Source organism: Macaca fascicularis, chromosome 4, assembly GCF_037993035.2.
Source record: "Macaca fascicularis isolate 582-1 chromosome 4, T2T-MFA8v1.1".
NCBI classification, from domain to species: Eukaryota; Metazoa; Chordata; class Mammalia; order Primates; family Cercopithecidae; genus Macaca; species Macaca fascicularis.
The window spans coordinates 9,629,709-9,657,640 of record NC_088378.1 but is presented as its reverse complement, the minus strand read 5'-3'; the positions used below and the strand labels follow the sequence as shown (position 1 = coordinate 9,657,640).

The 27,932-nt window shown below is 41.5% G+C and overlaps 1 protein-coding gene and 1 long non-coding RNA gene across 18 annotated transcripts in view; one reads left to right on the top strand and one right to left on the bottom strand.

Annotated features, from left to right (window-relative positions):
* Positions 1–27,932, bottom strand: part of PRKN (parkin RBR E3 ubiquitin protein ligase) — a 1,364,839-nt gene that overhangs the window by 111,719 nt on the left and 1,225,188 nt on the right. The window lies entirely within an intron of this gene.
* On the top strand, positions 51–27,932 carry LOC123572823 (uncharacterized). 10 transcript variants are annotated; one of them, XR_010586176.2, is made up of 6 exons: positions 2,125–6,195; positions 6,301–6,442; positions 16,453–16,663; positions 17,602–17,632; positions 24,129–24,348; positions 27,794–27,932. It is a non-coding gene; the product is annotated as an uncharacterized lncRNA (long non-coding RNA). The 10 variants fall into 10 exon arrangements; XR_010586174.1 differs by lacking the exons at positions 2,125–6,195; positions 6,301–6,442 and adding an exon at positions 51–187; XR_010586177.1 differs by lacking the exons at positions 2,125–6,195; positions 6,301–6,442 and adding an exon at positions 51–187 and having other exon boundaries at positions 17,542–17,632.

Here is a 27,932-nt window from a genome sequence, read left to right as displayed (position 1 = left end):
CTTGGAAGCTTAAGCTCTTTAAGGAGGTGACAGCTGCTTCTGCAGAGCTCAGGTCCTTGTGGTCAACGAAAGCGATGGCTGCAATCCTCACCAGCTGAGCTGTAGAGGTTAGAAAGCCTTTCAGTCACTGACTGTAGCAACTTGGAGAATGCAAAAGGTGGCAGCGACAGAGACAGCAGTCTAGAAGGTGAGTCTTCCTTCATACCGTCAAGACTGACCCATGCAGGACCGGCTTCAGGCCTTGCTGCCTCAGTGTTTGTTTACTGCTCCAGTTGTTTTTGAAAGGCGACATACTTTCTGGCTTGCTTCTTTTGGTGATAATGATGACTTCTTAACATGGGGATTTTAAAAAAATCATCTTGGAGCTGACCTACATTTTTACACGTTCTGATGTTCCTCATTCCTTCCTACAGATCTGAGCTTCACTTCATATCCTTTCAACCTGCAGAAGTGATTTTAGTATTTCACGCAGTGCAAGTCTGATGGATTCTGTCAGCTTTTGTCATCTGAAAATGTTATTTCTGGGGGCCTTTCTTTTGGGGATTTTTTTTTTTTTACTAGATATGGAATTTTAGTATACATTTTTTTCTTTCCATATCATTCCATTGTCTTCTGGCTTCCATTGTTTTTGATGGAGAAGTCAGCCCTCATTCTTATCACTGTTCCCTCCACACAATGAGGTTCCCTCTGGCAGCAATTAAGATTATCTCCTTATCTTGTGTTTTCAGCATTTTGACTGCAATTTGTTTTAACACACTGTTTTCTTTGTATTGTTCCTGCTTAAGATTCACTGTGCTTTTTGGGTATTTAATTTGATGTTTTCCATCAATTTTGGAGAAGTGTTTACCATTATCTTTTCAAATATTTCTTCTGGCCCATTCTCTTTCTTTTTCTTCTTGGATTCTAAATACACATATGTTGAAGCGTTTGCTATTCACCAGATCTTGGATACTCTGTTCTATGTTTATTACTTTTTCCCCATGTTGTGTTTCCTTTTTCTCCAGCTTTATTAGGTATAATTGATATATAATAATCTAATATATTCAATGCATACAACATAATGACTTGATATCTGTATACACTGTGTAATAATTACCACAATCAAATTAACTAACAGATCTATCACCACATATAGTTATCCTTGTGTGTGTGTGTGTGTGTGTGTGTGTGTGTGTGTCTGTGTGGGGAGGACACTTAAGATCTAGTATTAGCCCATTTCAAGTACACAATACAATATTATTAACTCTAGTCTCCATGCTGTACATTAGATCCCCCCGTGTTTTTATTTGAACAGTTTATATTGACCTCTCTTCAAAATCATTGATACTTGCCTCTGCTGCTCAGTCTTCTGTTAACCTGTTGAATGATTTAGTCAATTCTGATAACATTCTCTTCCAGAAAGTTCTTATTACTTTTAGTAATTTCCTTCACTTAGGTTTTTTTTTGATCTCAGTGCTCTGATGGGTTAAAAAATCTCTGAAACTATGTAAGCTGTTTGACTTGTTCTTTTCGTTATAGTAGAAATCTAGAAAATAGTTTTATCATTTCTCCTTCAGTCAACTAGTTTCTATTTTTGCACTCATCTGCTCTGATCTGTTTAGGCAGAAGCTTAAACAATTCTGCCTGCTCAAGTAACTCAGACACTGTGGATCTTAGGATTTGAAGGTACAGTCTGCATATTAAAAGATAAGCCAGTACATCTCTGAGATTTGCCATCCTTTCTGGTGAGGACTGTACCCAAAGTAAGAGGAGGGCCTCACCTTAAAGAAATATGCAGCCATACTGCTAGGGCAAACATCTATACGCAGACACACAGACACACAAACAACCCAAGGACAGGCTTTCTGACAAGCAATTGATAGCTTTATTTCAAAGCTGTCAAGTAGAGCACAAAAAAGAATGGAATCTCAGGTTCCTCTTGGCAAGACTGTGGTTCTCAGATAGGCATACAAGATTTTTTCTTTCTGTGACAGTCACGCAAAGTTAGATTATGAGGAATTTTTATTCTTTTGTTTCTGGTGGCAGAAATAAAATATTCTTTTTAGGGCAAAGGAATGAAATCTCATCAAGAGATTAGTGATGCCAAAACAGCCAAACCTAATCTTCAACCTGAAGTAATGTACTAGGCCAGGTATAGATTAGTGCCTAGATTAGTGTCCTTATACATAAGCCAACTTCTCTCCGTGGAGTGCTCTACATCTCAGAAACCAGGCTTGTTTACCACTGATTTCATTTCTCTTCTCACTGTTGCCTCTGGATTAAAAAGCCTTTCTCATTACTGCTCATCAGTGTCCTGCTGCTGGGGGAGCCATTTGTGCTGATGAATACTTGGTTTTTTTTTTCAATGTACTGGGAAAGTGGCATTTTGAGAGAGACTTCGTCCATCGACACCCTTCTGTCTTAAGTATAATTCACTCATTCATTCATCAGTAAATATTATTGACAGTGGACCGTGTGCCTGGCACTGTGTGGGGGGATTTGATATAGACACACATAATACGAACACAGTTCCAGCCCTATGGAGTATATACATTGTTAACTGATTAGTTCAGTTCAACACACATTTACCAAGTTCTTGTATGTGCTGGGCATTTAACAGTGTAATGATGAGTAAGACGGGCATTTCTCCTTAAGCATATGGTTCGATGGGGAAGACCTAGATACAATTTTAGTACAATGCTTTACTGTTGTACAACAGAGAAACATGCAGATTGCTATGGGAATGCAGGTTGAGAGGTGCTGAGCCTAAAATGAGGGTATAGGGAAGGCTTCCTGGAGATGATGACGCTTGAAAGGAGTCTCAAAAGATGTGCAGGAGCGACAGAGGCTGCAAATGCCGGCTCAGTATTCATGTTCCTCTTCTTCCTCAGTAACAGAACACCAACTGTGTGCCCAGCAAAATTCTGCTTTTCCAGCCTTGCTTGCATTAGGGCTGATCAGTGAGCTGTGAGTAGAGGGTTTCCTGGAGATTCCAGGGAGCTACATGCTCAGGAGGAAGGGCCATGGGTCCCTTGTGACCATGGATGTCCCACACTGTCCCTCAGTTGCATACTTCCAGCTTTTTTTTTTTTTTTTTTTTTTTTTATGTGAGAAAGAGTAAAATTCTATTCCTTCTCACTCCCTTAGCCTATACTTTATTTTTATTTTTATTTTTTTGAGACAGAGTTTCACTGTTTCACCCAGGCTGGAGTGAAGTGGTGTGATCTCAGCTCACTGCAACCTCTGCCTTCCGGGTTCAAGCGATTCTCCTGCCACAGCCTCCTGAGTAGCTGGGATTATAGGTATGCACCATCATGCCTGGCTAATTTTTGTATTTTTAGTAGAGACGGGGTTTCGCCATGTTGGCCAGGCTGGTCTTGAAATCCTGACCTCAGGTGATCCGCCCGCCTTGACCTCCCAAAGTGTTAGGATTACAGGCACGAGCCACTACGCCCGGCCTCTTACCCTATACTTTAAAACAAAAACAAAAAAACAGCCAAACCTAATCTTCAACCTGAAGTAATGTACTAGGCCAGGTATAGACAGGAAGAGAGAAGAGGCAGTGGGTTTGGGAAAAGCAGTCTCTGAGGTTTCGGGAGAAGCCAGGCACAGAGTGTGACAAGCAGGGTGGGCAGCACAGCACTGTGCTGTCCCCTGAGTGTACTGTGGGAGCTGCAGCACAGTGGGAGATGAGGCTGGGGCGATGGGCACGAGGGCCTCCCATGCCCACTCAGGAACCTCGGCTTTCTTCTGTAGGGTGACAGAGGTGGTGTCAAGATTGTATTTTTTCACCTAAGAAGATCCATCTGGGGCTGGGCGTGGTGGCTCACACATGTAGTCCCAGCACTTTGGGAGGCTGAGGTGGGCAGATCATGAGGTCAGGAGTTCGAGACCAGCCTGGTCAACATGGTGAAACCCTAGCTCTACTAAAAATACAAAAATTAGCCAGGCGTGGTGGCAGACACCTGTAATCACAGCTGCTCAGGAGGCTGAGGCAGGAGAATTGCTTAAGCCTGGGAGGCAGAGGTTGCAGTGAGCCAAGATCATGCCAGTGCACTCCAGCCTGGGACACAGAGCAAGACTCTGACTCAAAAAAAAAAAAAAAAAAAAAAAAGAAAAGAAAAGAAAAAGAAAAAGAAAAAGAATATCAATCTGGAAGGAGTACAGAAAATGGATTTAGGAGAGACTTGGACGTTCACACAGTAACTACCACACACAATAAACAGACAAACCTATTCAAATACATGCAATGAGGCGGCTGAATATCTCAGGCATTACGGTGAGTGAAAGAAGCCAGACAAAAAAGAGTAGGTTCCACATGGCTCCATTTAGAAGAGGTTCAAAACCAGACACAACTCACTGATGGTGACAGAAGTCAGAATAGGGTTACTTCTGACTGGGAAGACACATGAAAGAGCCTTCTGGGATGCTGGCAATGCTTGATTGTTTAGATATAAGAAGCTTAGATCATATATTAGAGCATAAAATAGTTATACTCCTGGAGAGGGGATGGGTGGGACAGAGGCACACTGTCTGTCAAAAGGCATCTAGATTCACCTGCTCTTGTTCTGTGTGCTTGAACACATTATACACCCGTGTGCCCATGCCCTACCTATAACACCTGCAGGAAGTAACAAGTTTATTGTAAAACTATTAGAATAAATACAAGGCCCCAGAGAAGACATCATCTTTAATCTATCCTCCTCCAACAATAACAAGAAGTATGACGGAATTTTCCAGCTGGACAGTTTTTAAAAATTTCTATTATAATTTTGTCATAAAAGGGCAACTGAGACAGAGTACATTCTGAATGGGAACTCAGGGACAGAGTGATTCTCAGGGGGTTGAGTAAAATGATACTGAGTGAACTTCATGAGCTAGAAGCTGAAGTCTACAGAATAAACACAGGGACAAGCAAGAATTGACTCCAAAGTTGGAATCTACATGTGATTTACTTAAGTGACTCGATTATAGGGTTATGTGTTCTCTGTTGTCCTTGTTGGCTAAAATTAATCATGGCAGCCACCAGAGAAGGCTGGACTAGAATGAAACCACTGAGTACTTACTCAGCCTTGAAAAGTCAACCATAATAAACATCAAATCCTACAAAGTATACTTTAAATGGCAAGGAGGTACTTCAGCCTGACTCCATTTTTGCCTCACTCCCTATTTATTGACATGTGCTTATTAATATGTTTAGAAACTTGAAGTTAAAAATGCATTCATCCTTTACTGAAATCTGCCCAATGTCATCTGCTATTCTTTCAAATACTCATATTTCAGGAAGGCTCAGATTTCAGTGAAGGTGTCACCACAGTCTAAGTTACCATCTCCCATCCTCGAATCCGTGGCCTGGGAATTACTCTGCTATTTGCGACTAATGCAGCTGCTGGGAGGACCCAGCCTCAGAGGACTTGGGTATGCTCTTCTCAAGGACAGGAAAGTCATGCACAGTGTGTGTTCATTCATTTGTTAAGTTGTCCTTGTGGCCACAGTTGAAGGCCCTCACACTCACCGTCAGCCTAGACACCCCTCAGTCCTTCCCATAAGACATACTACATACTGAACGCTAACCTGGTTAACTGATAATGCTGACTACAACCAAGCCAACTTCCTCTTACAATAAAACCCAGCAGTACACAAATGGGCGCTCCCTACAGGCCAAGTAAAATTCCTTCATACATCTCCTAATGACTCCCCACCAAAATGCTTACAAAGAGTCAATACTGCCACCACCCCATGTCTGTGTACTCATCCCTGGAACTTGTGAACATGGTAGTGTTTGTGGTTTGGCTCTGTGTCCCCATCCAAATGTCACCTTGAATTGTAATAATCCCCCGTGTCAAGGATGGGACCAGGTGGACATAACTGAATCACGGGGGTGGTATCCCCCAGGCTGTTCTCGTGATAGTGAGTGAGTTCTCATAAGATCTGATGGTTTTATAAGAGGCTTCCCCCTTTACTGGGCACCCATTCTCTCTCCCGCCATCCTGTGAAGAGGTGCCTTCCACCGTGGTGTAAGTTTCCTGAGGCCTCCCCAGCCATGCAGAACTGTGAGTCAATTAAACCTCTTTTCTTTATAAATTACTCAGTTTGGGGTATTTCTTCACAGCAGTGTGAGAACAGACTAACACAGCATCTTACATTGCAATGGGACTTTGCAGAAATGAGTAGGTTAAGGGTCTTGAGGTGGTGAGATTATTCTGTACTATCCAGGTGGGCCCAGTGAGACAGAGAGAGAGAGAGAGAGAGAGAGAGAGAGAGAGAGAGAGAGAGAGAGAGAGAGATTGAAATCTGAAGATTACTTCGCTGGTTTTGAAGTTGAAGGAAGGTACCTCAAGCCAAGGAATCCAGGCAGCCTCAAGAAGCCAGAAAAGGGAGAAAAGGGGATTCTCCCCCACAGCCTGCAGAAGGAACGCAGCCCTGTGACACCTTGGCTTTAGGACTTCTGACCTACGGAGCTGTAAGAAAATAAATCTGTGTTGTTTTCAGCCATTACATTTGTGATAATTTTTTATGGCAACCACTGGAAACTAATACACATACTATTGAACTGTGAGAGGTAGAGGACCACTAGCCTGCACTTTCTCATAGATTACGAGATATTTCTTACAGATTATGAGATAGATATTATTATTAATGTGGTAATAATAATTGTTCCACTTAAAACTTAGCTAATGCTTGCAAAGTGCTTACTATGTACTGGGCATTGCTAGGCTAAGCATCCAACATACATGGTTTCTTTCAATTCACCAAGGTAGGCACTCTTAAAAAATACCCGTTTAACAGAAGAGGAAAGTGAGCCATAGAGAAGTTAATTTGCTCAAAATCACATAGCTAGGAAGTGAACTTTGGCTAGGGTCTAAACCCAAGCAGTCTGAGCCTTGTAACTTACACTAAAATAATGGTGTACAGTCTATGCCACATAATTTTTGTGTTTGATTATATGCTTTAGTTATATTACTACCTTTGCTGTCATAGGCCCATTAGGGTATTATTTGATGTAGTCGCCCATCTAAATCTTCATTCCCCTCTTCAAGGGCTCTACCCAGTGCTCATCACTCTTCTGCTGGAGCCAGGAGTGGTGGTAGGATCATGCTTTCCACTCCTCAGGTCTTCCTCTAGGTAGCAGGAACTCCCATTATGAACATTCTAGAGTAATTCTCAAACAGATTAGAATTTCCTAAGAGCAGGACACTCTGGATCACCTGAGAATCACTCCCAGTTTAACCCTTTGATCTGCTCAAGAGACAGGCGGATCACGAGGTCAGGAGATGGAGACCATCCTGGCTAACACAGTGAAACCCTGTCTCTACTAAAAAATACAAAAAATTAGCCGGGCGTGGTGGCGGGCGCCTGTAGTCCCAGCTACTCAGGAGGCTGAGGCAGGAGAATGGCGTGAACCCGGGAGGCGGAGCTTGCAGTGAGCTGAGATCCCCCCACTGCACTCCAGCCCGGGCGACAGAGCCAGACTCCGTCTTAGAGGGTTCTGCCCTGGTCCTCCTCTGGCCACACCCCTCTTCGTGGAGCAAAGAGTCTGTGGAGCTAAAAAGCTGCACCCACAACAGCACACACTCGCCCTTCAGACTATGCCCAGGCACCCGAGCCCCAGAACTCCCTGCCCAAATGGCCTGGGCTTGATTCAGAGTTTGTGCAGGCAGCTTCCTCCCATCTGTCCTTCTAGAGTGGACTGCTCCAGCGGTGTGCCTACCCCGAGCCCGAGGGCTGCCTGAAGGGCTGCTGCTATATGTGGGGGATGTGGATGAATCTGAGATTTGCGGGCTGGGTGTTTACCTATGTGTGTGCAGAGAACCTTCTAGGCGGGGCAGAGCTGGACAAGAGAATGGGTCTGTTTTGACTCTCCCAGTTTCACTAAGTTCTGGTAAAGAATTCTGAGGGGTCAGAGAATTCTAAGTTAGAATCTGGCCTCCCAGGTCCTTATGAAGATGTACTCCTTCAGGTGAGAGGATAGCATGTATTTTATTTAATAGTTTGCTAGTGTGATTTAGAATTTTTAAACATTGAGATGAGGACCATGTGAACCCACACGTGTCTGCTTGTCCCAGGTCCTGCAAATGTTAGGACTGGACTAACCACCCCCTCTCAATAGAGTGAGAGACAGAGAAGGGCCAGGTAATGAACAGAGTGAAAATGTACTTTAGAAAAATGCTCTTTCAAAAAGCCTAGAAAGAAATATAGTCAAACATTAGCAGAGTCTGCAGTGTCTGAGTTTTGGGGTTATGGGGATGTTGTTTTATTTCATTCCCAGATATACACCTACATAAGCAGCTTTATAAGAAAATATTTATTAATTCAAACTTATGAATATTCAGTAAGTTCCCAGTATAAGACGAGTATTATAGGGATGAAAAACCAAACTAAACCAAACCAAATCAAAACAACAAATCTTCAAGACATGAAAAACAAAGACATGGAGAAATACGGATTGGGTAATGAGGAATGTATCCTCTTAGGCACTTTCATTAACAGCTTGAAAACAGACCTTGACAGAATGATGACCTAATTTCTATATGCTCTTGAATTGGACAGTATATCGGAAACAGAATCAGGATTCAAAAATATCCCCTCATTGTCTGAAATCACTGGGTAATCTAACAAGATGAACAGAGCAGACTTTTAGAGAACAGTTTAAATCCCAGTACTAGAATGTATGTAACAGCTATATGGGCTGTGGGAGCTATAGCTTAACAGAACATGTGTCATAAAGAGAATTAATATACAATAAATGCATCTATGAAAGATTAAATTAATCTGAGGTAACACTAATAGAAAAATACAGCATAAACTGAAGGCATGGATAGTTTTCCTTTGCTATGTGGTGGCAAGACCTCACCTGGAATCTGTTTAATTTCAATATCAACTTTGGGAGACATTAAAAAAATACTGAAGCCTATGAAGAAGAAGTTCTCTCTCATTTGAGAAATTTTTGAAAAACCTAATCTCATCTTTTGACCACGTCAGGAAGGAAGGACATATGTCTGTTTGGACCAGGGTGTTTGGTAGAGTTGGTAATCTTCTCCATGGCCTGCTTTAATGACTGAAGGACAAGCCCTTCACAGAAGGACTAAGGCTTCCAAGTACCACAGGACAACAGAGGGAGGTTGATTTTAGCTAGATATAAAGAAAAATACTGTAAAAATCAGAATTGTTTGAAAATAGAATGGATGCCTTTAGAAGAGAGTAAGTCTTAATTGCAGAAGGTGTTGGAGTTTAAGGAAACCCAATCTATGACGCCTACCATCCCTGTCTCAGTTTGAAAAGAAAAAATGGGCCAACTAATTTTTGACAAAGGCATCAAGAAGACACAATGGTATCCAGATAGGATAGTCTCTTCAGTAAATGGTGTTGGAAAAACTGGATAGTCGCATATAAAATAAAGAATTGGACCCTTAGCTTATATCATACACAAAAATCAACTCAACATAGATGAAAGAACTTGACATAGGACCTGAAATTATAACATTCCTAGTAGAAAACACAGGGAAACCTCATCGCCTTGGCAATAACTTTTTGGATACCACACCAAAGCTCAGGCAACAAAAGCGAAAATAAACAATTGGACTACATCAAACTAAAAAGCTTCTGTACAGCAAAGGAAGCAATGAACAGAATCAAAAGGCAGCTTACAGATTGGAAGAAAACATTTGAAAACCATGTATTTGATAAGGGGTTAATATCCAAAATGTAAAAGAAATGCATACAACTCAATAGTAAAAAAACCCCAAATAATCTGATTAAAAAATGAGCAAAGAGCCTGAATAGACATTTCTCCAAAAAATATATAAAAATGGCCAACAGGCATAGGAAAAGGTAAGTCAACATCTCTGATCATCAGGGACAGGCAAATGAAAACCACGAGATAGCAACTCATACCTGTTAGGATGGCCATTATCAAAAAGACATAACAAGTGGTAGCAAGGGTTGGAGAAAAGGGAGCCTTGACGCACTGTTGGTGGGAATGTAAATTGTCGCAGACTTTATGGAAAACAGTACAAAGGTTCCTTAAAAAACAAAAAAATAGAACTATAATACTGTATGATCCAGCAATCCCTCTGCTGAGTCTATACTCAAAAGAAGTAAAATTAGCACCTCACAGAGACGGCTGCCTTCTTATGTTCACTGCAGCATTATTTACAATATCAAGATATGCAAACAACCTAAGTAAGCATCAAAGGATGAATGGATGAAGAAATTGTGGAATATATCATATACATATATATTAGGGAGAGGGGAGCATTATATATAGAGATATCTCTATATCCATAAATTTATATATATATACATACACACACATATATATAAAATGGAATATCATTAAGCCTTATAAAGGAGATCCTACCATTTTTGGTAACATGTATTAACCTGAAGGACGTTATGCTAAGTGAAATAAGCCAGACACAGAAAAAAGTACTGCATGATCTCACTTACATGTGGAATCTTAAAAAAAAAAAAAATCAAATGTATAGAAACAGAATAAAATGGGGGTTACCAGAAGTAGTGGGGGGGGAAATGTGGGAGAAAATGGGAAGATATGGGCCAAAGCATAGAAAGTTACAGGTAGGACAAATATTCTAGAAATGTATTAGAGGACTACAATGATAATATTATATTATATAATGAAAATTTGCAAAAAGAGTAGATTTTAGGTGCTATTACTATATACGTATGAAAAAAGTAACCATGCAGGATGATAAGTGTGTGAATCTGCTTGAGTATAGTAATCACTTCATTAGGTATAAATATACCAAAATATGTTGTACACCTTCACTATATATAATAGAAAAATAAGTAAATAAGAAAGGAGAGCAGGTGGAGTGGCATTTTTATATACAAGATAGCTAGGATGGAGGGCATGACTTGTGTATGTGGACTAGTGGGTTTTCTAATATCAAATTTTATGCTTGTGAAAATCTATCCACCCAAGCTTAGGCAGAGCCAGACTTCCTCGAAAAACACAGCAGGACATAAATTTTCTGCAGAGAATCTGCTGCCCAGAAAAAAATGGGCATGCAGCATGATCAGTTTACTCTTTCCAAACTTACCAGGGAGTCACTCCACCTCTCCTGTGGTGGCAGGGATGTGTATTATGGCCCCACTGTTTGTTAGTACCGTGTACAAGTAAATGGTGCAGTCATGTGAGGAATGAATTGGATACTCCACAGAAGTGCCCAACACAGGGCCTGGTGTGTAGTGACCCTTCATAACCCTTACCTTGTTGGCTACCCCATAGTTATTCTCCTTCATCTTGTCCTTCCTACTCCAACCATAGTCTCTTGTTTCCTGTAGGATTGAGACTGTTAACAGGAGTCTGTGGAACTTGTGATCTTGGATGAGAATTAATTATATATTTAATGTCACTAATCTCTACCTGAAGTGTGGTGTTTCCTTCAGTTATAAATATAGGCATGAATATCAGTAATGCTAGTGGTATCTGTGACTTTGTCATAAATGAGAATCATAGATATTTTCATGAGATTTTTAGAATAGCGGTAGACAGTTTGAAATAGCAACTATGTTCACTATTACTTTTTATTTTTTGAGACAGAGTCTCACTCTGTTGCCCAGGCTGGAGTGCACAGTCTCCACAGTCTCCATTGTGAGGCACAATCTCGGCTCACTGCAAGCTCTGCCTCCCAGCTTCCTGCCATTTTCCTGCCTCAGACTCCCGAGTAGCTGGGACTACAGGTGCCCACTACCAAGCCCGGCTAATTTTTTTTTTTTGATTTTTAGTAGAGATGGGGTTTCACCATATTAGCCAAGATGGTCTTGATCTCCTGACCTCGTGGTCTGCCCACCTCGGCCTCCCAAAGTGCTGGGGTTACAGGCGTGAGCCACCGCGCCCGGCCCACTATTACTTATTTTTATTTTTTGAGATGAAGTCTCGGTCTGTCACCAGGCTGGAGTGCAGTGGTGCAATCTCAGTTCACTGCAACCTCCACCTCCCGGGTTCAAGTGATTCTCCTGCCTCAGCCTTCCGAGTAGCTGGGACTACAGGCATGCACCACCATGCACAGCTAATTTTTGTATTTTTAGTAGAGACAGGGTTTTACCATGTTGGCCAGGATGGTCTCCATCTCTTGACCTCGTGATCCGCCTGCCTCCCAAAGTGTTGGGATTACAGGCGTGAGCCACCGCGCCTGACCCGCTATTACTTATACAGTAGATTGCGTGTGATCGCTGCTGTCCTATCAACTGGTGTAATGGAGCTGCCAACTGGGGGGAATGCAGTCGCCTCTTCCCACACTGGTGACCCAGACATTCACGTTGCTGTCCAGTATTCCCATTTGCAATTTGTTTTTGGTCATCATGAGGAAGGAGGGGAGTCATTCTCATGCATGGTTTATTGTTCTCAGGTAAACTCAGCAAAAATGTTCTTTGCACTGGTATTTCCTTAAACCATAAAGTTTTACTTTAACTTGCTACATTTCAAATGTACGGTATTGACTTGTTATTTTTCTTTACTTGTATTTTTGAGACAGGGTCTCGCTCTGTCGCCCAGGCTGGAGTGCAGCCAGTGCAATGCAACTTATTGCAGTCTTGACCTCCTGGGTTCAGGTGATCCTCCCACCTCAGCCTTTTGGGTAGCTGAGGCATTTTTGTATCTTTTGTAGAGACGGGGTTTTGCTATGTTACCCAGGCTGGTCTTGAACTCCTGAACTCAAGGAATCTGCTTGCCTTAGTCTCCCAAAGTGCTGGGATTACAGGCAAGGGCCACTGTTACTGGCCTGACTTGTTATTTAACTCATTCATAAAGAAACACATATTAAAAACCACGAATTTATTTTTACTACTCTGATAACTGCATTTTCCTTGCAATCATATATATTTTATATATTTAAAAATATTATTCAAGATAGGCCGGGCGCGGTGGCTCATGCCTATAATCCCAGCACTTTGGGAGGCCGAGGCGGGCGGATCACAAGGTCAGGAGATCGAGACCATCCTGGCTAACATGGTGAAACCCTGTTTCTACTAAAAATACAAAAAAATTAGCTGGGCGTGGTGGCGGGCGCCTGTAGTCCCAGTTACACCGGAGGCTGAGGCAGGAGAATGGAGTGAACTTGGGAGGTGGAGCTTGCAGTGAGCCGAGATTGTGCCACTGCACTCCAGCCTGGGCGACAGAGTGAGACTCCGTCTCAAAAAAAAAAAAAAAAAAAAAAAAAAAAAAATTATTCAAGATAGCGTCCAAAGTGTTCATCAAACTGCCAAATGGATCTCTAGCACAAAATGGCTAAAACTCTTTCCCACGAGTGTGAGAATGTATATCAGGAAAATAATTACATCCTAAAAAAAGCTGCTGCTTCTGATGTGTGGGGAAGTCAAAATTTAGGGAATTCAACTGTTTTTAGTAACTTCCCCCCCAAGCTTTTGTTTGTGGGATTACTATTTACGACTGTAATTGGGATACATTTTCAAAGAAAACTTGGCTCACATTTAGAACTCAGACACTTAAAGACACTTTTCCTTGAGAAAATCTAAATATTTATGCGTCTCCAACTCACTTTCAAAAACATTTGAAAGCTTCAGACGTTATTGAGAGTTCCCCACCGTTGATGATGGTGATTAAAAAGGCCATTAAAAATGGCTCCTAGGAAAAGAACAGTTGTCAGGAAGTCACGGCAGCCGGGAGGCAGAAGCCCCGCCGATTTGTTTCTTTGACACTGGCGCTTTAGTCACACGGTGATCGATTTCTGAGAACACTGGAGATGTGCTGGAATTACTGTGGAATTTCTAAATCTTTGGCTCTGACTGGGACATTCCGTCATTACAATGAAATGAGACCGTGCTTTGCTGTCTCACATCCTCTGGGAAGACGTTATCCAGCGTGAAAAGGAAGGCGATGGAAATGGAGAGCCAGCGTACAGGAGCTGCTGACACAATCACTGGTGGGCGAGCTGAGGTGAACTGGCTTGGACACAAACCAGCGCACGCAGTTCTAATGAGGCAGTAAGGCAGGCACAGAAGTGCGCGGGATGTCTGCTAATTAACTTGGATGATGTTGGAGAGTGAGGTATCCTGAGGAAAAGCCAACAGCATTTAACTCACCAGTGTGGTTAATTATCACAGAATGCTATTCCTGTGTAGTTTCCTACCCAGCGTTTTGAAAAGATATTTTGCTTTAAAAGTGTTAAAAACACGAAGTGACTCTTCTTGCAGGCGATCAGCAGCTTGTATTGGTGATGGAAAAGAATAATGGGACTTGGCCGGGCGCGGTGGCTCACGCCTGTAATCCCAGCACTTTGGGAGGCCGAGGTGGGCGGATCACGACGTCAGGAGTTCGAGACCAGTGCGACCAACATGGAGAAATCCCCTCTCCACTAAAAATACAAAATTACCCGGGCGTGGTGGCACATGCCAGTAATCCCAGCTACTCGGAGGCTGAGGCTGGAGAATTGCTTGAACCCAGGAGGCAGAGGTTGCGGTGAGCCGAGATCGCACCATTGCACTCCAGCCTGGGCAACAAGAGCGAAACTCCATCTCAAAAAAAAAAAAAAAAAAAAAAAAAAATTGGTACTTTTGCTTAGTATAAGGTTAATGAATCAAGGTGATGAACATGGCCTTTCTTAATTCAGTTGTAGCATAGTAGAAGAAAATTAGCTTTATTTGGGGGATTATCATTGGAAGCGTGAAAGAGTAAGTTGTTTTTACATAAAATACTTTTTAGAAATAATTTTTAGTTTTCGGTGTCACAAATGGGAAAATAGGGAAATTAAATAGATACATCATGTTATTAGACTGCATAAGCATTACAAATGTAACTATCCTGATAACGGTAGCAAATATATTGAAGAAGACTTATGCAAGCCTTCCTTGCTTCCCAGTATAATCTGGAGGGGAAGATAATCAGCCTGGCAGGATGGAATAGAGAGGAACAAGATAGCAACCAGTCTCCAAATCAGGAAAGAGCGGCATGAAAAGTGGCTTTAAATCAACAGATTTGTGTAAAGTGTAAATGAACTGTTGTACCTGAACCGTATCACAGTGAACTAACTTAACAAGGAGCAGTTGCGATGTGTTCCATTTTAGATATTCTGAGGACAGCAAAATGACAGTATACACAAGCAGATTAAGGATGTCTCTTTCAAGATTTGGGGCCTGGTTGATTTACTCATAAATCAAATGACAATATGATTTATTGTCCAACTGAACAAATTTGAGAGTGAAAGGGAACATATGAGCAGGTACTCATGAACAAGGGACATAAAACAGCTTGCCTTGGGCAAACTAAGTATTGTGGCTCCCACCACTTCTCATGCTATAGTTCCACAAAAACATGTCGCTTTTTCGTATGTATTATGCCTCTCTTTACAGTATGATTTCCATTGGAATATGAAATTTACACATAGTAGCTGCAGAATTATATTATTGCACTTAATAAAATAACACAAGTAGATAGGACATATGGTAAAATAATTACCGTTTACCATCGGTATAGTTACACACGTGATAATTAATTTACAAAATACTTTCCAAAGGATTATTTCATTTAACTCTCAAAATAGCTGTTATGTGACCTCTTCAAAAAATTCTGAATGATGTGGCCAGCCAGGTGCAGTGGCTCATGCCTGTAATCCCAGACTTTGGGAGCCTGAGGTGGGTGGATCACGTGAGTCCAGGGGTTTGAGGCCAGCCTGGGCAACATGGCAACGCCCTGTCTTTAGAAAAAAATACAATAAATTAGCCTAGCCTGCTGGCGGGTGCTGTAGTCCCAGCTACTCAGGAGGCTGAGGTGGGAGGATCATGTGAGCCTGGGAGGTTGAGGCTGCAGTGAGCTTTGATTGTGCCACTGTACTCCCAGCCTGAGTGACAGAGTGAGACCTTGTGGCAAAAACAAAACAAAAATGATGTATCAAATAAACAAGTAAATAAACTTTCTGTAGATATACTAATGCAATGATACAGCTATAGTCATATAAATATGTAAGTCATTAAACAAATAATGATATTTCATAAAATGAAACACTATAGAACAATGAAAACAATTTATACATAGAGTGCAACAATTTGGATGAAAGAAAAAAGATGTATTTGCTTATAGATGTGCAGAAAGTTTCTAGAATGACAACTGCTATGTGGCCGCCTCTAGAACCTGTAACTGAGGCCTGAGGACAGAGAGTTAAATCATTCTATATGCCATGTGATTGTTGTGTAGCAGGTGATTACTTCGCACAATGATGACATTTGAAAAACAGCATCATTATCACTATATTTAGTACATACATGCCCATGATAGAGCAGTTCATAAAACACTATGTACGCATTTACATGTATAATAATACTAATAGTTTAAAGAGTTTCCAGTGTGGGTATGTATCCTAAAATGCCTAGAAAGATAAGTAATAGTAAGTAGTGAGATTCCTGATCTTACTGATTTTAGCTTTCTATGTTCACTTTCTACTTTTTCATCTTGCTCAAATGTGTTATAATAATACGTTTATATTTTACAATCAGAACACAAGCAGCGATGCCATTTCCATCTTGAGGAAGTGTAATGAGGGAATCGGCAATGCTGGTTTCCGTGTCTCAGTTCAGCTGGAAAGGATTTAATCCTGATGCTGCAACATTAACTTTCTGAGCATATGCTCTGTCCCCGGGGAAGATGACAGTCAAGAGAATCTTGAACTTCTTGGAAAAGAAGAAAATTAAGGGCTTCTTTTAAAAGGTAAGTGATTTTACTTTTGAGCAATTTGGCTGGGCTTTGTTTTAGGAGAAACCTGAAATCTTACCATGTAGCCCCCTGAAGGTGGCTTGCACATAGCCGGGGTCACTGGGGCACCCTTTCCCTGTATTGTGACAGTGTGGCACTGGTCTCCAACTTCCCCAGCCCCCTGCTTTCCAGGTGCAAGGTGGAAATGCACTTCCCATCCCCTTTGAAGTTAGAGCAGGCCACACAATTTGCTCTGGACAAAGAATTGTGACCACCAGTGACAAGTGTCACTCCAGGTGAGAGCTTTAAGGGCCAGTGCACAATTCCTTGCTCCTTTCCCTCTGGTGCGGGATCATGGAAGCCCAGGTGAAAGTGAGCCTCTGTCAGTCTGGGCCTTGATGAGGAGGGCAGCCTTCTGCCGTGTGGAGGCCATAGCATGAGCGAGAAATGATCTTTTGTTGAGTGAAGCCACTGAGATTTTGGAGTATTTATTATCACTGCAGTGTTTCCTGGCTGATCATGACTATATAATTTGTGAAGCCCAGTACAAAACAAAGACACAGAGGCTCTTCTTCAAAAATGATTTAGCATTTCAAGATGTTAGCAGTAGAACCTCAAACTCTGTGGGGCGCCTTGTCAATGCAGGGCCCTGTGTGACTGTACAGGTCGCATACTCCAAGCTGGCCTGATTTTCCTGTTCCACCATCACGACAATCCTGGAAAAGAATCTTAATTCTCTTATTTCACATATGAGAAAACTGAGAGCTTGAACAGCTTGCTTAAAATAGCAGACTCACAAAATGCCAGAAGCCAGAGTTTGATTACATTGGTATTAATAACACGGTGATGATGGGTCTTTTGTGCATTCCTGGTTCTGGGCTTTGGGGCACAAGGAGCCAAGTACACTATTACAGGAAGCAGACAAGACTCAGGAAATATCGTCTCCTTTGTAGGAAATCACCTAACTGGAACCTTCAATGGAAGGTAAGAAAGAGTTAATGTCTAACCCATTACATGCTAAGTGAATGTTTTCTCTTGCCAGAAAGTATAATTAGTAATTTCAGGCCTGATCTGAAATACCTGCCTCAGCACACGCTGAAGAGTATCAATAAAGAAAAGCAGGCGCCGCTTTTAATTTCATTGCTATAACTAATTAGCGTTAGAGAAACCGTTTTCATAACCAGTGTGCTAACAACCCACTGGTAACTGGAAAGGAAAGCTGATGGTGCAGCTTTCTCCATGGTAACCGGGCACGGAGAAAAGCGCTTCACAGTCACGAAGAGGCGGGTCCTGAGGGAAGCACGAGACGCTGGCTCCAAGCAGCAATATGTGGAAGTGGGCAGGCACTGCCCCGACTTCAGATGCCACAAAGAACGTTGGCATATTCCAGTCAAGGGCAGTGTTTTGAATTGAAAATATTACATGCCACCATAGAACTGTTTTGTATGTATTCCTTAAATGCTATTCAAAATGTATCAAGGTTCTTTTTAGAAAGGGCTCCTCCAATTAAAATCATAGTTTTTCCTGAAGAATTCCTATCAACTCTCCCACCCAACATATCCTACCTTTGTACCCAGTACAAGCGGCAGAAGGCATCAGGAAAAGTAATAAAAAGAACCTTTGGCCGGGTGCGGTGACTCACGCCTGTAATCCCAGCATTTTGGGAGGCTGAGGCAGGCGGATCATGAGGTCAAGAGATCGAGACCATCCTGGCCAACATGGTGAAACCCCATCTCTACTAAAAATATAAAAAATCAGCTGGGTGTGGTGGCAGGCGCCTGTAGTCTCAGCTACTCTAGAGGCTGAGGCAGGAGGATTGCTTGAACTCGGGAGGCGGAGGTTGCAGTGAGCTGAGATCGCACCACTGCACTCCAGCCTGGCGACAGAGCAAGACTCCATCTCAAAAAACAAACAAACAAACAAACAAAAAACAAAGGAAAACAAACAAACAAAAAAACCAAGGGAAAAAAAAAAGAACCTTTGCTGTGCTAAGAGCGTAGGTAGTGAATTTGGTAATTTTAAAAGGCAGCTGTCATTAAGTCCCAGGTTTCAAGATGAAATCCTATCATTCTGTTTGAGCACTTTATTATTGTTCTTATTGATTGTGCCTTAGAACACATTAGTGAATTGGCACAAATCCTCTGTTATTTTCTTCTCTTCACATAAACTCAAGTTGGGCAATTTGTCAAAGAAGGAAGGAAGAAAGGGAGGAAAGAAGGAAGGAAGGGAGGGAGGGGGGAAGACAAAAGAAACAAGAATCAGGTTTGTTAGAGTCACTTTAGAAAATGAGTGCCACATTGGTACATAAATATGTTCATTTTGCCGGGGGTGGCGGGGACTGCAACAACATCATACTATGTCAATGATGAATTCAGCAGTCACTTAAAATGAAAAATGTAGGTGGCTTTCAAAGAAACAATCTCAAGTAAAATTGTTAACAAAACTTATCAGTTTTTGAAAACTGTATAATCAAATAGATAACGTCAAAACAAGAATAATGTAAAACATGTTACTCAACTAGATTTCACAACCAATCATACATTTAAAGTTTTATGGCTCCAATATTCATGCTTTAGAAACTGTGTGGCAAACATTTACTAACCATGTTCTCGTGACCTACTGACGCTGTGAAGAATATTTGTCAGCACGCCAGCATGCTGTGTTAGGTTCTGTTAGGATCAAAAGAATCTCCCTCGGGAAGCTTATATAAAAAGTTGTCCTTGCCCCTACTCTTAGGTCAAGAAAACATTGTCATCAATATGAATATGAATACAAGTATGAAACAATATGAATAAGTTCTTTAAGGGAGAAAGCCACCATATATTAGCCAGTTAGTTTGAGAATTGGCTTTTAAATACGTACTTTCTCTATATAATTTGGCATGTTTTAGAAAACAAAATGGGAACAAAGTACAATGTACATTAGCTGGGCAGGGAAGCATGAAGAATGCTTTCTATGTTACAGTTAATTCCCTGCAAGCTAGCCTGACTTTCAGAGCATTTGACTGAGTACTTGGCTGTTCTCAACCATGAGGCCAGCACGTGGTTAATGACCCCAATTCTGGCATTGTTTCTGGGTCTTATTTTTTTTGCACAAAGGTTAATTGAATTTTTACAAGGGTTTCCTAGAGGACTTGCACAACTTTTTGGTATTAAAACAAAAGACCATCTTATAATAGACTTATAATATGACCTTCATAAGCACTTCAAGTATTTTAGCTTAGACTTTTAGTAACTGTGTGGCACATTTAACGTTTCATAGCTTTTTGAGAATTTCCACAGACATTTTCAGCATCTTCACTAAATTTAATCACGAAGTCTGGCAATGTAGAATTCTTCCTTCTCCCTCGGCTTCTTTTGAAGTTTGAGAGTGGATTTGGTTTTGTAAAAGTATGCTAGGGAGAAGATTCAAGGGACTTCTTAGCAATTTCTCTCTATGTGTTCTGTGGATAAATGATCTTTCTGGCTCGTGACAACTAACAACTGTGTTTCCATAAAAAAAAAAAAAAATACATGCATTGTTAATGAGACTTCGCCAGAGATGCTGAGAGTTATATGAAATAGAGATAACTATTTTCACAGTTGTACATTAATTGACTGAATTGGCTTGTATTTCAGGTCAACTCCAAAGCACTGGTTAATAGTTAGAAAAATGTTTCACAGTGCTCCATGTCGGCTTCCCCCTGAAAATCCATGACAAAGATTGAGCGTGGTTGAAAGGCCTGCCATGCCTAAGTGCTAATTAGCCCCAGGACGCTTGCCTTCATGACCTTTCAGGCGTCATCTATAAGGTCAGGAGAGGGGTCATAGCCAGTAGAATATGGACTTGCATTAATTTCCAGCATATAAACTCATGGATCCTCCACAGAATTCACTAAACTTCAATAAGCTACAATTCTATCTTTACCTCACACATCACATCCTAAAGGTGACATCCACATTAATGCCCCTCATCCCTAATAGAGAGCACATCAGTAGCTCAAATAGGCTATTACTCACTGTGACCTCTTTTACTTATTTCTCAGGGCATGGGAGTGGCATAGTAAGATCCTGGCCGGAGCACTGTTCACAATAGCAAAGACTTGGAATCAACCCAGATGCCCGTCAGTGATACACTGGATACAGAAAATGTGGTCCATATATACCAGGGAATACTATGCAACCATAAAAAAGAACAAGACCATATCCTTTGCAGGGACATGGATGAAGCTGGAAACCGTTATCCTCAGCAAACTAATGCAGGAACAGAAAAGCAAACACTGCATGTTCTCACTTATAACTGGGAGCTGAATGATGAGCACACATGGACACATGGGTGAACAACACGCACTGGGGCCTATTGGGGCGTTAGGAGGAGGGAGAGCATCAGGAAGAATACCTAATGGATGCTGGGCTTAATACCTAGGGGACGGGTTGATCTGTGCAGCAAACCACCATGGTACACGTTTACCTATATAACAAACCTGCATATCCTGCACATGTACCCTGGAACTTAAAATGAAAAGTGGAAGAAAAAAAAAAAAAAAGATCTGCCTGGCAGGGTTTTAGCTTAAAGAAAATTTCTGGGTTTTGCACGTGGCCATTTTCTGAATGCCTATAACTGGCTTTTGAACCAAAGTCCTCTTGGAATGCTAAGACGCACTGGAAACCTCTAGATGGGCCATCCAGCCTGAAGAAAGCCTTTGTTGCTGCTATTTGTATCATTATTTCCTTTACTAACAATAACTAAGATGCACTGGGCATGTTATGTGTTAGGGAGCGTCTCAAGTGCTTAGTAAGCATCGATTAGTTTCATTTTTACAACCATCTTTGCCCTGTGAAATAGGATATGGGATTCACTCTTTTTAAAGATGAGACAGTTGACACTTGGGAAGCGTAGGAAGGGTTCCCAAAGCAAGCTGTGGGTACGGACAACATCAGAACTAAACGCAGGGAGTCTGACTCAGGGTGTTCAATCTCAGCACTACTGACGTTTGAGACCAGGCAATTCTCATGGGCCCGTCCTGGGCACTGCGTGGTGTTTGGCACCATCTCTGCCTCTACCCACTAGATGCCAGAAGCATCTCCCAGTTGTGATGACCAAAACGATCTCCAGACATGACCAAACATCTCCTGGGGACAAAATCGCTGGCAGCTGAGCACCACTGCTCTGACTCAAAGGTGTCTGCTCCTAACCACCTGCCTTTGCTGCCGCCGGCTTCCCCCTGCTTCTTTGAGGCAAAAATCAGGTTGGACTAGCATCAGTGGCAAAGGAACCAGTCAGACCAGCTCATGTGACAGCTTTGACAGACCAAGAATTTTTGTCACATATTAGCTTTTGAGAATCAATATGCATAGGCTGGAATGACACTTTCAATAAATCAACATTCAGGCTATAACAAACCTATTAATATTCTGGGGAATTCATTGTGTACTGAGCCAGTCATTCAGATGACTATATGCCTTAGGTCTTTTTATGAAATAAATTAGATTTAATTTGGTAGGCTAGGCAGAGTAGGCAGAGAGTGCCTTGCATTTCCTGGTTATACTAGTGTGTGGTGTGATAAAAAACTGAATAGGCATCTCCATCAAATGATTCTTGTAATGTCCCCATTGGCTCTTTCTTTGAAATAAAACCCATGTCCTGTTTCCCTGTTTCCCTCTTCCTAATTCACCTTGCTCTTGCCTTTGTTCTATAATGGAAAACATGAGCATTCAGACAGGGCTGATTTTCTAATCAATGGTAACAATTGGAGTTATAAATGAAAATATTATCCTAATAAACGATATTTATTTTAAAGTCCATAGGTTAGCCTGCATTGTCTCCCAAACCTCCCTAATTTATATAGGAGGGGGTCAAAGTTTAGAGGAATATGAAGATGTTTCTAAAATTTAAATGCAATATGTATAAGAGAGAAGTTTCTACTTATGATGATTAGTTAGAAATCAACATTTTTTTTGGACAGATTCACTTGAGAGAATGAAGAAGATTCAAGTAGAGAGAGGTATCCTGAGAAAAACAGAATATTTTAGACTGAACTGGAATAATCTGGAGACTTAGAACAATAATATATAAGGCTTTATATATATTACATATATCTATATTGCTTTATATTGAAATTTCATGGAATTTTTTTTAGCTTTTAAAGTATAGGAAAATCAGTTAAAGACGGAAACACTAATGAATCTAATGAGAATCTTAAACATATAAGCTTATTTATCTTAAACTGTAAGATTCTATTAGGCTTTAAGACTATAATTTAATGGAATGTGAGAGTTCTAAGGTACCTTAAGATTATGTAGATTACTTTTTAGCAAAGAAAATATCCAGAAACCCAATTTTTAAAAATAAACTATTTATTTTTAATAAATTAAGCTTATTTTTGGTGAACACAAACTTTTGAAATTTAGTTTTGTGAAAGACACATGTAATCATGTATTATTTCATTCTTTATATATTTCATTACATTGCCTAGATCAAGTAAACACTGATATACCCAGGTAAGTGTGGCAAACAGTTATGTTTTTTTTAAACACCTCAGTTTGCAATTTTCTAATGCATTTCATTAAACAGAAACTTTAGCTCAAGGCTGCACAAAATAATGAATTTTTAGTGTCTGTTATGAGTATATATATGTTGTTTTTGTTTGTAAATAGTCTATGGTATATTTAAAAATGAAATTTGAAATCAGATTTCATGCATAGAACCATAAGGATTTCAGAAACACGTTCTGACAACCAGTGGTGTGAATACAACTTCTCACATAAAAGGTGAGTTAACAGAGGCTGGGAGCAGATAAGTCACTGGTGGAGAGTCACAGGCTGGCAGAGCAAGGATCAGAACGTAGGTCCTCTGCCTTTTAGGCTTGTGCTCTTTTTGGTTCACACTGCCTCTATTATTAAATTACTTAATTTATCAGAGCAAAAAGCAAAACCTTAGGGATGCTATTAGCAATTTACTATTTCCAGTTCTTTTGGGAATCTGTTAATTGCCCTTTCATAAATGCTGCTCATTGTGATTAAGACTTTGATTAAATGTGAAAGTCTAGAATTTATATGTTGTAGACATATTTAATATCAATTTAAAGCACCAGAGCAGAATGAATTGTGCATTCCAATTTTTTGGCGCTATCATACACTCTTCAGTCAAGGATTTTTCAAGAACTTGCTTTGTGCTAGCAGGACCTGATTTTTCCCCTCAGGAAGCTCACAGTTTAATTCAGGAGAGCTCTTATTAGTAACAAGACACATCAGTGTCTGAGTAAGAGTTCAGGCGAGGTATAGCTTGGCTTCATGGAGGTCAGGGGCAACTGAGTTTAGTGGATAGGTGCCATGGAGTGAGATGGGGAAAGATGGGTGTCCTGGCTGAGGGGCGATGAGGTAAGGATGGCTAATGCTTATGGACCATTGCCTTATAAACACTGTGCCCAGGCCTGTACATGGATCATGTTTAATCCAAAAGCAATTCTGAGTGAAGTCCTATCCCTCAACCCTTTTTACAGGAGAAGACATTGAGGCACAGACCCATGAAGTGGGTTTGCTCAGTAACAACTACTGAGTGAAGGGGCTGGGACTCCCAGCCGCTTGCCTGGTTCAGATTATACTACTGTCTCCTTCCTACACTGCCCCTTCACCCATCTGTGTGAGCCAAGGCAAGGAAGACATCAGGGGCCTGTGGGATGGCAAAGGAACTTTCCAGAACTAAGAGTGCCTGTTGGAAAGGTAATGAGATGGGTTTAGAAAGGTTAGTTTGGGTAAGGCTTGAAAAGCCAGAAAAAGGATTTTAGATTATGTTCTAAGACTTTACCATTTTGTAGACTACCTTATTCATATTTTGATGGTCACTTAGGTAAAATAAGATCTATTTGAGCCTTGCAAACAACTACAAGGAGAAATTAGTTGAATAATATTAAATATTGACTACTGATATGATAAAATGTGTGTTCATGTAGAAGGTAGGGGTTGTGCCTTCTTTTCCATTCATTCAGAAAAAGCGTCTATGGAGGCTCGCTATAGAGAGGCACCATGCTTATTGCTTTGGGCATACTCTGCCTCTAGCATGAAGTCTGGCATTAGAAATTCCCCATTAATGTTCAGTGAATGAATGAATGGAATTTCCTGCCCTGCTCCTTGCCTCCCTCTCTTCCCACCTCGCTCTGCCTTCCTTCCACTTTTTCTTCCCTCCCGTCGTTAAACACATATTTACTGAACACCTGCGAAACTTCTATGACTAAAATCAATGAGATGCTCCCATGAAAGGGGGTGGAGACAGGGGAGAGGCAGAAAATAAGTAAGGCAATTGAATAAATAGTGTAATTCCAGTTAGTGATAAGTGATGAAGAAAGCAGGGCTGGCTTACGGGACAGATCATGCAGTGGTTGGGGAAGGCATGGTCTGAGCAGGCCTCTCTTGGGAGGGGACACATGTTCAGAGGGCTAAATGAATGGAGGCAGCCATGCAAGAAGCCAGAGGAAGGTCCTCCAGGAAGGGAGAGTCAAGGCCCTTGGAAGAGGACAAGTCTGGTTCATTTAGAGAACACCATGAAGGGCCAGGGTACTGGAGCATTGTCAACAAGGGGAAAGTGATCGGGCCAAGGACAGAAGGCCGGCTCACATACGTCTTTGTAGTGTGAGAAGAACTCCAGATTTTATTCTCTGGAGTGGAGCTGCTTAACCTGTTAGTATAAATTATAATGGAATTTAAGTAATGTTCACAGAGGAGTAGAGAAGATAACAGAGACCGAGAAGGACATTTGAATTTATTATTTTAATTAATTTTTTTAGAGATAGGGTCTTCCTCTGCCATGTAGGCTGAAGTGTGGTGGTGCCATCATAGCTCACTGTATGAATTCCTGGGCTCAAGTGATCTTCCTGCCTCAGCCTCCTGATTAAGTGAGACTACAGGCATGCATCACCACCATGCATAGCCACCATCATCACCTGGCTAATTCATAATTTTTTTTGTAGAGGTGGGGGTCTCACTATGCTGCCCAGGCTGGTCTTGAACTCTTGGCCTCAAGTGATCCTCCCACCTGGGCTTCCTGAAATGTTGTGATGACAGGCATGAGCCACCACACCTGGCCTAACAAGGAATTTTTGACAGTGAGTCTTGACTACTAAGAGACTAGGGGACCATGGAAGAAAACAGTACATTAACCAGGAAAAGGATGGCTGACATACTGAATGATGAAGAGGAATTAAGGCAGCTGAAAATTGAACACGGACCCTTGGAGATGAAGAGGTCACGAGTTACCACTGGCTGATAACCCATTGTGAAGACATTTCTCAGGAATGAGGGGACTAGAAGAAAAACATGAAAGAAAAGGGGGCTAAGAGTTTTCAGAATTCTCACAATACTTTTAAAAAAGAGTTTCAAAAATCAAAACCAGTTTTGGCATACTCATTTATAAGACATAATTCATTCTCCTTCTTCCTGTCCCTCCCTTCCTTCCTTTTCTTAATAGAAATAGTTTTATTTGTACATTTTGCATTTTAGTTTCCTTGTCAGTAAAGTGATTATATTCATACTGGGAAAAAAACAAACCCTGGGCAATATAATCATAAAAATACAAATTTCTGGCCAGGCACAGTGGCTCATGCCTGCAATCCCAGCACTTTCGGAGGCCGAAGTGGGTGGATCACCTGAGTTCAGGAGTTGAAGACCAGCCTGGCCAACATGGTGAAACCCTGTCTCTACTAAAAATACAAAAATTAGCCAGGCATGGTAGGGCACACCTGCAGTCCCAGCTACTCAGGGGGCTGAGGCAGGAGAATCACTTGAACCTGGGGGGCAGAGGTTGCAGTGAGCCAAGATGGCGCCACTTCACTCCAGCCTGGGCGAAAGAGCAAAACTCCATCTCAAAATAAATAAATAAATAAATAAATAAATAAATAAATAAATAAATTGATCCAAAGCAAAAACGAATTTCTATATTTTAAAATGATCTATGCAATAATTTTGTTTGCTACGCTTGGAACTTTTTATGGATCTAATACATGAATTATTTATGCAGGAATTCCTAGATTGTCATTACTACGACATTTATGGTATATTTCCTCCTTGAATTGTTGAGACCTGATTTATTAGGTGAAGGATGACATTGTTTTCAAGGGAAGGGAACACTGTTAAAAACCAAGCTGTTACACAAAGTCTTTCCTCCAGGCTCTGTAGGAACTCCCCAATTCTTGGCTTGATGCTGATTATGCTAACACCAACTTCTGGATTCATTTGAGTTCCAATGGCTCCTGCCATACTGCTCCCAATTACTTTAAGCTGGGCATCCAATTCCCACAGTAACTCCTAGGTTCTGCTTGCCCATCTGTTCCTGCAGTGGCATCAAGCCCCAGAAAGAAAGTAGCTGTTGGAATATTCCAACTTAATGTCTTATCAGGAGGACCTAGACCAGCAATTACAATACAATGACGTAAGCATTTTCCTCCTCTAGTCAAGTTGAAGAAGAAAAGAGGAGCTGACAAATATAAGGCCAAGGAGTATCCCTGGTCATGAAGGCTTTGAACTCTTCCCCAGGTGTGGAGAGCCATCTTTGGAGTGCTCCCTCCCAGCACAAAAGTGCCGTGGCGGTGGTCCGTCCCTCTAATCTATGTAAATCTCTCTACTTTTCTTTTCTTTTCTTTCTTCTCTTTTCAGACAGTCTCACTCTGTTGCCCAGGCTGGAGTGCAGTGGCACGATTTCGATCTCGACTGACTGCAACCTCTGCCTCCTGGGTTCAAGCAATTCTCCTGTCTCAGCCTCCCAAGTAGCTGAGCTTACAGGCAGGCACCACCACGCTCAGCTAATTTTTGTATTTTTAGTAGAGATGGGGATTCTCCATGTTGGCCAGGCTGGTCTCGAACTCCTGACTTCAGGTGATCCTCCCATCTTGGCCTCCCAAAGTGTGGGGATTATAGGTGTGAGCCACTGTGCGCAGCCAGATCTCTCTACTTTTCATAGATACAGAGAGGGTTTAGCTGTGTGTCCCCACCAAATCTCATGTCAAACTGTAATCCCTAGTGTTGACTGGATCATGGGGGTGGGGTTCTCATGCGTGTGTTGGCACCATCTCATGGGTGCGGTTCTTGTGATGAGTGAGTTCTTGTGAGATCTGGTTGTTTAAAAGTGTGTTATCTCTCCTCCCTCTCTCTCTTCCCCCTGTTCCTGCCATATGAGATGCCTGCTCCCCTTTTGCCTTCTGCCGTGATTGAAAGTTTCCTGTGGCCTCTCCAGAAGCCAAGCAGGTGCCAGCATCATGCTTCCTATGCAGCCTGTGAAACCATGAGCCAATTAAACATCTTTTCTTTATAAATCA